This window comes from Triticum urartu, chromosome 4 (assembly GCF_003073215.2).
Source record: "Triticum urartu cultivar G1812 chromosome 4, Tu2.1, whole genome shotgun sequence".
In the NCBI taxonomy this organism is placed as follows: Eukaryota; Viridiplantae; Streptophyta; class Magnoliopsida; order Poales; family Poaceae; genus Triticum; species Triticum urartu.
In genome coordinates, this window is record NC_053025.1 from 89,811,809 (window position 1) to 89,824,199 (window position 12,391).

A 12,391-nucleotide genomic window follows, 5' to 3' on the forward strand; every position below is an offset into this window, starting at 1 on the left:
GTCTAAAGCTTCAAAGCCTGCCCCCTCACCAAAAATCTCAAGGGCGAAGCCACTGGCAACCGCACCTCCTGAAGACAGTGTGCAGTCCGAAGACTTATCTCGCGTCTCCAAGCCCCAGAAAGTCAAGATGCCTCTGCCTCACACCGGACAAGAGCTAACTGCTGCTGCCATTCCGCGCAATGACGACATTGATCTGTCAAGTGATGAAGATCTAGCAGATGACGCTCTTGAGCAACTCATTAAGAGCAAAGAAAAAGCAGAAGCCTTCAATGATCTGCCTCTCTTTGATGTGACCATAATCCACAACTTCATTGACGAGTGGTTTGACACGCCAAATATCAGCTTTGAAGATCTGCAGCTACCAATTGGCCTTAGTGTCGCCTTCCAAGGCGCCATTGCTTCAGAACTCGCTATTGCCCAGCGCATTGTTGAACTGAAGCAAAAGATTGACTATGAAAAGGCTCAGTTCAAGAAGCATATGGCCAAGCTCAGCGTGCAGGAAGTGAAGAACTTTAAGAGTATGATGCACGAGCTCAAGGAAGCCTTTGTAAAGAAACGTGCAGAAGCTCAGGGTTCGCGTGAGCGCATGAAGACTCTGGCTGACAGATGTGTGCAAGCCTACAATGAGGCTGAGAAGCGCAAGGCCCTTGGGCGTCCTGGCATCGACCCCAGGATGGCCGCAAAGAAGAAGAAGAAGCCTGCTACGGCTGAACCTGACGCACCAAGGCAGGAATCAGTTCCTATTGTCTTCACAACTAAAATGACTGGCTCGAAGCCAAAAAGCCGGTCAACAGCTTCAGAGCTCAAGAAGATAAGGACTGCTGAGGCTGAAGCCAGAAAGAGGAAACATTCTGAAGCTTCTCCAACTGCCCCCTCCAAGAAGAAGAGGAAGACCAAGAAAGATCGGACAGCTCCCACAGAGCCCTTGATAGTTGAACCCATTTCTATGGTCTATCCTGAAGCTGAACGCCATGAACGCCAACTGACTATTCATGAGCCTGCTTCCACAGAGGCTCATGAAGCTGAAGACTTTCCAGCAGCTGATCCCATCGCTGCTGAAGACATTGGTCAACATGACAATGTAGAAGATGGTGCAGTCCTTCCTCAGAACAGCGAACTCATCAGCATTGGTCGTCCACTGACGCCAATTGCACATGATGCTTCATGGGCAGATCGCCCACAAGAGGAAGAAGACTATGAGGCCCAACCCACTCCAACTCCACAGGCGTCGCCCGCGTTGCGCAGACTTCGCAAAGGTCCAAGGCCTCAAGTCTCTGCTGAAGACAATCCGGCTGCATCAGCCGCGGAAGATGAAGTCCACAAGTTGCCACTCCACTGTCCCACCAAGAAGCAGTTCTCAAGGAGAACGTGCTTGAAAATCTTGCGGCTACCACAACCACCAATGAAGCTAATGTGGAGCCCTCCCCAACGGAAAAAGAAGACAACGAAGCCACTGATCCCGTCACTTCTATTCCTGAGTCTGCTCCTGGTCCACAGTTCGACTATCATGTTGAGCACAAGCCTCAGGTACAGAAGCCAATCCCAAGATTGCCAAGGTTCCCAGGTCCTGCATCAGCACCTGGCTCCTTCAATATCAATGGCTTCAGGGCAGACAACACATTCTTCGATAGCTCCAGGAACCCCTACTCAAGGGAAAGGATATCATCTGATCGGTTCTGGAGCTATCCTCAGCAAAGCTATTACTCATGCATTCTTTACAACTAAGGTCGCATCTTCCCACACAAGCGCCTTGACATTGAAGCCATAACTGGTCTGCCTTGTCTGGAAGAAGCTTTGGATTGCTTCAAGGAAGTTGGACTGCTGTCGTTCGTTACTGACCAAGAGCATTGGAATGAAGAGCTGCTGCTCCAATTCTATGCCACACTTCACATCCGCGGGTACAACAGAGATCCGAAGACTTGGGTCCTGGAGTGGATGACCGGAAATGTTCATCACGAAGCCAATGCATTTGACATCATTGAGCTCACTGGTTTGCCCACTCCTGGCGATCTCTACGAGCATGGCTGTCAGCTGCATAATGAAGCTATTGAGAGCATTTTTAAGAGGCCGGAACCTGATATGAGTCAGATGCTCAGCATGATGAAGTCATTTCCCCAAGATGCTGCTTATCCAACAGAGTTCTTTGTTGAAGATCTTGAGTATCTGCCACGAACCATCTATCACATCATCAGGCGAACTCTTTGCCCCATCAAAGGGCACTCTCCAAATGCCAAGCTTGAGGGTGCAATCAAGACTTTGGTCTTCTATATTCTTCATGGAAAATGCTTCAATGCACAAGACTTATTCATCCGCCAACTTGCTGCCTCGGGCTCTGATCTGTTTGGCTTGAAGTTCTACACCCCATGGGTAATGCGGCTAATTAAACTTCACTCCGATATCTCATATCAGCCATCTGCTTGCAATCATAGGATTTTTCTGCCTGATGTGGATATCTCTACTGAAGCCATCTAATCTGAGCCTGCAAAAGAACCTCTAAGTCTTCAGAATGCAGAGCATCAGAGTTTCTCACAGAACATTGAAGGAGTTGAAGCAGTCACTCGGGTGTATCCTTTGGCTGGCACTACACGTGCACCACACCCTGCGTCTACTGAAGCCACTGATAGTACAACTGCTCCAAGACCCAAGAAGCGCACTCGTGTTCTCAACGACCGAGAGCTTCTTGTGGCTCTTCATCAGAAACAGGATAGGCATCATGACTGGCTGAAGCGTCAGATGAAAAGCCTCTTGGTGGAAGTTAATCGCATTCGCAATCTTGCCACCAAGAATGCTTTCGTTGCCCATGAAACCTGTCGCCGTACATGGAAAGGGCTAACGATGATGTGTTCTGAAGATGATCTCCAAGAGGATGGCTTCACTGAGCGATTCAAGTTTGACTCCACACCTCCTCGAAGAGCTGTGCTGCTAGGAACTCCATCCCTTGAAGACTCTGAGTTCTCTTCATCTGCTGCAACAGTGACTGCCAGAGTTATCGAGGATGAAGATGATGCTACTTCACCACCACCTCCTTCAGCACGCGTCAACTCTGCTCCAAGCTCTTCAGTACCGCCAAACACCACCAACGACCCTGCTACTTCACCTACTCCGCCTGGGAACGAGTAGATGCTCTATGTCTTCAAATCTTTTTGATCCTTACTGACAAAAGGGGGAGAAGCATATGCGGTTGATAGTCTTCAAGCGGGTCCATATGGGCGGGTGCTTTATATTTTGCTTCGTGCTTACAACTCTCGTTTTGCTACATTTGGTTCTTTGAGTTGTAACACTTAAACTCGATGGCCGTCTGCTACTTATCTGCCACTTTGTTTTGCGATGATAAATTCCGCATGTGCGACGATAAATTCCGCACTTAGATTATTCTGCAGACGTCCATTTTCCATTATGCATGTCATTATCTTCATATACTTTCACATGCATAGTGGATTGTCATCATAAGTTAAAGTGGATCTCCACAAGTACAACCTGCCATGTGCATTTGCATTCCAAAAGCAAATTACCTATATGCACATCTTCAGGGAGAGCCCTTGCAACTTATGAAGACAATTCCTTATCCTTTACAATTTCACAGATTATATTCCCCGTTGAAAACTTCAACTAATTTGTCATCAATCACCACAAAGGGGGAGATTGTAAGTGCATCTAGTGCCACCCCTAGTTGGTTTTGGAGTATTGACGACAAACCTAGTTGAGGGACTAATGTGTTTGTGAGAATTGCAGGATAACACAGGTAGAAGTCCCTCATTGATTCGGTTTTCCTAGCAGAGATGACCCCTAAAAATGTATGAAGACATTGAAGTCAAAGGTGGTATATGAAGATATTCACATTAAAGACTATGACAAGAGAAGACACCACATGAAGCCTATGGGGCTCGAAGACTTAGATCTTTCGTAGTTCTTTTTCTTTTGTGTTGAGTCATAGGAACCACCGTACTGTTAAGTGGGGTCCAAGAGAACCAGTCAGAATGATTGAAGTGATGCCTAACCAAAAACATCTATGTCTTCGAGTGAAGACTATGAGAGCGAATCTTGTCCAGAGTCGGACAAGTCAGCTTTGCTTGTAGCCCAAGTAAAGTTGTCGTGTGAGTTTGAAATCTGACCGTTGGAACACGTGTTAGTTCCTTAGTGACCCAGGGTCATTTCGGACAAATCAGGTCGGGTTGCCAAGTGGCTATAAATAGCCCACCCCCCACAACCATAAACGGTTGGCTGCTCAGATTGAGAGTACGGCTTTTGTCGTTTGAGAGCAACCCACCTCGAAGCCTTTGAGAGAGAATTCCTTGCGAGGATAAAGCCCTAACCACCCAGAGCCAGAAAGAATTGGGCATCACTTAAGTCTTCTTGTCTGTGTGCTCTGAAGACTTATTACACTTGAGGACTGTGCATCCTCCAGCCGGTTAGGCGTCGCGTTCTGAGCATCCAAGAGACATTGTGGATTGCCGGTGAACGAAGTCTGTGAAGGTTTGGGAGTCTACCTTGAAGACTTACCAGAGTGATTGGACGAGGTCTGTGTGACCTTAGCTCAAGGGGAATACGGTGAGGACTGGGTGTCCTGAGCTGCGTGTTCAGGACTGGGTGTCCGGGACTGTGTGTTCTAAGGTTTGAATACCTAGCCGCCCCAACCAGACGTACAGTTGTCACAGCAACTGGAACTGGTCCAACAAATCATTGTCTTCAACGAGTCACTGGTTTCATCTTCTCTTCCCTTTACTTACTGTTGCTCCTTGTGAAGTCATTGTATGTTTGCACTATCTTTTGTCTTCACTGAGTGACTGCATGTTCTGTATGGCTTCATAATATCTTCCTACCTGATCCTTACTACATTGCTGCTATTAAGTCATTGTGCTTTCACTTCATTGAATACTTGACTATGGCTTGTCTAGTGTAGTCTACCTTCCGCTGCATGGTAATAGGTTTATTTCTATCGTTTGTCTTCATAACTTTCACGTTTTGAAGACTTTCATAAAAATCGCCTATTCATCCCCCCTCTAGTCGATATAACGCACTTTCAACTACGTATATATACAGTCTAACACGCAGATCAGATAAACTCTTCTCTAAATACTATATTTTTAAAGGAGAATATATTAATATCACGAAGATACCAATTACGTCCAGCCTCTACACCAACAGGATGTCAAAAAACATCCAGAATGCAAAAAAAGTAAAAAAAAGACCTCGTTGCAGTGATGACACACTCGCAACAACAACACTCTAAACACCACCAAAAACAACACTCGGACCACAAAAGAGGTTCTCCATAAGCAATGCCTTCAAGAAGGAAAGAAAGGCACAAGCGTTGTCATCGCTCAATCAAAGATCTTGAGTTTTCACCCTAGTCCGAAAACAATGCCTTCAGCAAGGCCATTGCCAGGTACAACCAATAAAGGCCAGACCTTGAGTTTTCACCCTGAAAATCACGGCTTGGTACTCGAGAAGCATCACCAGAATTGCTTTCCACCAGTGTTGCCGCTCCCTCCTGCCAAGGCCGCTGCTGCAAGTAGTCGACACCCGACACACAGAGAAAACGTGTGCCGCAAGTCTAGATCGTAATCAAAATTTCTCCCCGCCATTACAAGCCTCAGATCACAGCCACCATGACTTTCTTCACCACTGTCCATGCATAGAAATCTATATTTAGACATGTCCCAGTGCACTCACAAGATAGCAAAGTTTCGCGCCACGCCCACATGAAGCCTCTCTGGCCGAAGATAAGGGCGCACCTGACCGGATCAATTCTGATCTAGATATCCAGTGACGCCATGCGCCAATAGCTGAGATCTCTGAGAGGAAGACCGGAACTCGTAGGCGTCCAGATCGAGGAGGTCGACATGAAGCAGGTCAACGATTTGAAACTCGAAGAACAGCATGGTCAACCACCTTTATTCAAGCCAAGCCAGTAGCCCCCACACCACCAGCCGGTAGCAGAGGAGAAGACGAACCAGATCACCAACGACGACGACGCCGGATCCGGCGGAGAACAGTCCCAAAAAGACTACGCCGTCTCATCCCTTGGACAACAGCCAATTTGGCTGAAACTCACTGCGTCAGCCGCAACCCACTGGTCCAGATCATACCTAGGGCGGCCCTGCTACCGCCGCCGCCCACCGTGGCAGCAACGCCTCGGATGGCGCCGCCAAGGACTAGCCTCGCTCAATCCATCCACCCCCATCGCCGCCACCACAACGTTTCTTCTCCACATCCTCCATCCGCACGCGTCCGCCACTGTGCATCTCCGCCCAATGCGTCGTCGCTGCGTGCCTCCTCCGCCCTCCGCCTTCGGCGTGACGAGCGCCGCCACCACCGCCGGCGGCGGCAGTGGCCATGGGATCGGCCATGGGACTGGCGCTAGTTGTGGATCATGGGGCCTCCGGTGCCGCCCGAGCAGGGGTGACACGGGAGTCTTTTACCGTGGTATTCCGTATCCGTCCTCGCAATAGGAGCGCTAGATTTTTCTCTAAATACTTATGTTCATGGCTTGAGGTTAACGAAGTAATAAAAATAGACGACTTGTAGTCGATGAAACGAACTTGTGTCTTCTGGGGAGAACACCTCCTTCCAGCAAAGTAAACTAACATCGTCGAAAAAGCTCAGATATCCAAAAATACGAACATCAGTAATCTATTTAAGACTTGAACCTTGTGAAATGATTTATACCGCAAAGATTCCAACAATCTGAGCTACCAAGATTCTAACCTACTTGTTTAAGCGGGCCATCGCATATCACTTTTTTTTGAAACTTTGTGTGACGCCGTTCGCTTTACATGAGTAAATTATTACTGCAACGCAAATCATACGCGGCGATCCGCTAACCCCAACGTCCGTGATCTGATCGACACAGGCCTCGCCACGGTTGCCCCTTTGACTGAAACATGTGTATGGGGCCCAGGGTTATTCGGGCCTACCTGGCATAAACGGCACGCTCCTCGATAAGGTGTCATTGCTTCAGGTGAGACGGAAAACAAAGGGACCTGGCTGTTGGTTTTACGCGGCGGGCATGAGCCGCCATGCTGCCTTCGTAGTTTCACGTCCACGTCGATCTGAATTTTGTATGCGCACCCTGTCGGGCGAGATGGACCTTTGCGGCGTTCTTTAACTTTAACCATGCATGTGCAGTGTATCTGGCTCTTGGCAATCGACAACAGATTCCTAGTTCCTGCGAGGCTGCCAAGAGACGTGCCGATTGAAGGCTTCTGGTTTCTCACCACTTGTCAAATCGGTATAGGACCGCCTTGTGGTTGTTTTGGATGACACCTCGAGATAGACACGGAGTTTCTGCGTTGATTAAATTGATAAAAATAGATATTGCGTTTTTTGTGTGAAAATGATTCAGATCCATTATCAAAGTTTATCGGAAGTACAAAGCACCTCAAACATAATAAAAATTCATTGAGATTGCAAGACCACCGAACGACCACTACCGTCGCCAGAACGAGCCGTTGACGCGCCGCTCACCTATCGGAGTCGGCCTTACCATGCCGATGACAGCCGGGAAGTCTTCGTGCACGTGCCTCTAAAAACCAGCGCCCTAGAGCTGCAGTCATTGCTGTTAAACCATTGAATTCATCTGAAAACTTAACACCAAATCTCGCCACACGACGAGAAACCTCATTATCATCACACCAAAACAACGCAAGGGACTAAATGCACTTTCACTAGGGTTTCAGGTTGCCCGTCTAGACCCACGTGAATAGAAATGTGCCTTTAACCGAAAAAAGGCCATCCTACTACCAATCCATCCATAGGCTCTCAGAGCCAATCGGACTGGAAAATGTTGAAATATAAACCATAATGTTGGGAGAATACATGACTTTTCCTCCCCCTCATGTTAAGGCGGCTAGGAAAAAGTTCTCCTTCCATCCAAGCTCCATCGGCCAGCCAGTGGATTATCCTCCCCTCTGCTTGCCGCTCCGGCAACTGGTGGCGGGGAGGGGAATCCCTGTGCCTCGGCTTGGACTAGTAGTTTAGGTTAGATGTTTTTAGTCCTCACGGGGTGACGCTTCGACAGGTGACGGCGCGCCATCTTTGATTTGGTCTTCCAAGCTTCGATTCTCCCTGAGTTCGTCCATTAAGACAGAATCAACAGAGCTGCAACATAGATTCTTGTCATCTCCTTGGGGTGACGAGGTTAGGGATTCTCGTCATGCGTGCGTGATGGCGAGATTTGGTGTCAGGTGTTTCATATCGATTCAAGGGTTAGAGGACGACGACTACGGCTCCAGACTGCTGGTCCTTAGGGGCGCGTGCATGAGGACTTCATGGTTATCATCAGCAAGGTCAGGTCGGCTCCAGTATGAAAACGGCGACAACAACACTCTATCCGCTAGTTTTGCCGGCGGTAGTGATTGTTCCGCACGAGGACTTCATGGTTATCATCAGCCGGTAGGGACTGCAACAAAACGTACGTAGAATAGGTCTATAAAATGCGAGTAAATAGCATAAAACTACTAGTTTACAGGCTAGGGTTCCAAAAAACTACCACTTTTTAAATTTTCTCAGAAACCTACCAGTCACGCGGTTCGCTGTTTCAAAAAACCCAAAATGCCGGTGACTAACGATTGAACCGTTTTTCTGACCGCCTGGGCCCATCTGCCAGCCCACGTGGCCACGCGCGCTCACGGCGCGACCGTTGACAGCCGTTAGCAGACCGGCCCGGTCAGAACTGGGGTAAATAAACCCCCTCGGTCGGTCGGGCGCACCTGCTCGCTCACTCTCTCCCTGCTCGCTCACTCCCCTGCTCTCACTCCCCTGCTCCAGTACGAGCTCGCCGCCGCTCGCCGTCTTTGAGGTCGGTCGCCGTCGACCTCCTTGCCACCATGCCTTCTTGGAACGACGAGGAAACGAGCTCGGAGGAGGACTGCCAGGTCGTCAGCATGGACATGGGACTTATGGTAAGTTCTTTGCCACCTAGGGTTAGGGTTAGGTGCTAGTAGGCCTAGGCTACCGCCATGGATCTTGCTAAGTGTAGTGTTGCTGTTGTAGGATTCTTGTTCAATAGTGAGGCTGGGGTTTGATTGTAGGATTGATGTAAGCTAGGGTTCATCTCTGCACAGTGTTAGGGTTCATGCTGAGTTGGGGATTTTTTTAGTGTTCATGTTTAATGAACCGTGCAAGTTGATTCTGGTGTTGAGTGCAGATTGAAACTAGTGTTTGCTGGTTATTTTGGTTGCAGGAGGAACTAGACACCACTGTGGAGCCCCTTTTCTGTGGCCAACTTGAGCTTGCTCATCCCAAGTGCATTCTGCATCAAATGAGGCCTATTAAGCGTGTTGCTTTTGAAGGGCATTTAACAGGAAGGCGTTTCTATGGCTGCCCAGTCCAGGTTAGATGCCAATAAACTTTTCTGCTATGTATGTTCACTGACGTTTGATATGATGCAACACTTTGTTTGATATGATGCCAATAAACTTTTCTGCTATGTATTTTTGTTACTTTGGAAACTTAATCATGGCATTGTAATAACGTATCATATCTCATTTGTGTTATTCATTGTTAGAAATTATCAAGTCTATACAAGTTAATCATGGAACTGAAATAAGCTCCTAGTCCATTTGTAATAACTTATCACCTTTATAAATGCAGGAAAATGGTGTGAATTGTGGTGTTGTAGAGTGGGTTGATGGGCCTTGGCCAACTGTTCTTCAGAGATGTTTGTGCAAGCTATGGGAGATGTTCCATGAGCAGAACCTTGGAAGGATACATGACAAGGAGAAGTTTGAGAAGGAGTTGGCCAGGCTTAAGAGTGAACATGAAAGGGAGTTGGCCAAGCTTAGGACTGAAAATGACAAGCTTTGCATTGAGTACACCAAGCTTGTTGATGATGTATCCAAGATGTTTGATTGGCAGGATGGTAGGGTGGACAAGCAGGTGTACCAGAAACAAGTGGAGGAGGGAGAACTTGATAAGAAGAAGGAGCTAGAGGAGAAAGCCATGTTGGAGGTGCAGATGGAAAAGCTTAAACTTGCAAAAGAGCAGAGGTGCATTTTGTAGAGCCAAGCTGATATCATCAAGAACACCAGGAAGGCTATGAAGGATGTTGAAGTTGACAGAGATGTTCTTAAGAAGGAGAAGGAAAAGCTTGAGCTTGTTGTTGCTGAGCTGCTGAAAGAAGGGTATGGCAACAAGGAGAAGTTAGAGCAAATCAAGGCCATCCTTGAGTCTTGAACTTGCTGTGATATGTTGGTGAAGTAAGTACATCCAAAGGCCTTTATATAAGGATGTGGCCTGACATGACTTCAAGTGATTATGGGTGTACATTTTGGTGGAATGTGAAGTTTAACCTAGTGTAAGAACCTTATTTCCTATGTTGTTAAGTTGTAATGGATCACCTATGGTATTAAGTGTTGTAATGGATCTCCTATGCTATTAAGTAGTGAAAATGGATCTCTTGTGCTACTAAGTTGTGGAAATGGATCTTGTATGCTATTAAGTGTTCAACTTGATCTTATATCTTTTATATGTTATTTGTTAGCCTTCATATATTATTTCTATGGGTAATTGGGCTTAGTGGCCCACTACACTCTGACCAAATGCAACCCTAGCCCTACTAAACCCAACCCCCATCCATCTCTCAATATAAACCCCTCCCCACCCCACCCTTTCCCAGTGACTCCACCAGCCGCCACCCAAAAGAAACCCTACAGATGGATCCTGACATGGGAGATGTCACAGAGGAAGAGGGGGAGGCTGTGGAGGTTAGGACAGCAGCAGCAGCAGCACAGAGGAGGAGGAGGAGGAGGCGCACGCAGAGGGCACTAGAGGCGGCCCAGGATGAGCAACAAGAGGAGTTCAACCGCCGACTCTCCAACAAGGTACTGGAGAAGTGCAATGATGAAGAACTAGAGATGGTTTTCACTGGCGGCAGGGGAAGGTCATTCATGGAGATCATTAGGTGGGCAAGGATTAGGGCAGTCATGGCTCCTCATCCAGCAACTAGGTCCAAGTGGGTCCGTTTCTTTGAGCGCTATGACTGATATGTCAATCTAGCTATCTATCTTGCTATCTATCTTTCTATCTGTAAGTCAATTTGAGAGAGAGTTTTGGTAGTTTTTGTGAGATTTGGATGTAATCTATGAGACTATCTTTCTATCTATGTAACATTTGGATGTTTCTGAATAAATGTATGCATTTGGTCAGTGATGTATATCTCAGTACCATATAATGCACTTGGTCAGATAGATATCTTTCTATCTACGAGACTATCTTTCTATCTATGTAACATTTGGATGTTTCTATCTATAAGGTGTACATCAAGTGTTGAATCCACATGTAGATAAAAGTTGTAGATGAATTGATGTTGCAAACAAGTGCAGAATCCACATACAATACCATATTACAAACAAGTGCAGAATCCACATACAGTACCATATTACAAACCAAATCAAACAGTGCAGTATCAAGTACTTAGTGAGGCAATGTTATTACAAACCAAATCAAACAGTATCAAGCACTTGGAGTTCAACCACTTCAGCTAGTTACCACTTGCATAAAAGTAATCTTTCAGCCTATTAGATGGCTTCCTGACCCTCTTTGACCCATCCTGCACAGCACTTGTATCAGATTGTCTAGGAGCAATGAAAGATCCAGTGCCAGCTCTATTGGCAGCAGCTGACCTGGTGTTCTTTGCTGGAGAAGACCTTGATGACCTGGTGTTCTTTGCTGGAGAAGACCTTGATCCATTGCCAGAAATAGTTGTGTTCTTCTTCTTGGGAGGTGGTACTACTGTTGCAGAAGAGGTGTTGGTCCTGCTCTTCTTGAGAGGTGGTGGTGCTGTTGTTGTAGCTGGTGCTGCCCTCTTCCTTGACCTAGAAGTTGTCTGTGTTGACTCATTTGTTCTTGGAGGAGGAGTTGGTGCAGGTGCAGAGGCAGCAGGTACCCTTGGTGGCCTTTGTTCAGTTGCAGCCATTGAAGAACCAGCCTCAGAGTAGTTTGCTCTATTTTCCTACACAACAATATTAGTTAGAACTATTTTCCTACAAGTGAAATGAATGTAACAATGCAATGCAATGAATGTAACAATGGAATCAATGGACATACCTAGTGCTTGTTCAGCCTCATCTAGAACTTAGGTTTCAAAGGGACACCACAATTGTTGATCCCGTGCCCTTGCTTCTTGCAGTTGCTGCATGTCACTGTACCAATCCTAGAAGTATCCTTTTCAGCTGGCACCTCAAACAGGCCTTTCCTCCTTGCAGTTTGTTTTTTTACCTTTCTTCTCTCTAAAAACAGGGGGAGAAATATCATCACCAGGTGTATGAGGACAATGGTCAGGACCTGGCACAGGGAATATTATGTGCTTATATGTTTCACAATACATGGGTTTCTTAAAGAAAGAAGAAACATAGTCTTTAGGGTGTATCTTCAGTTTCTACATTGCAGC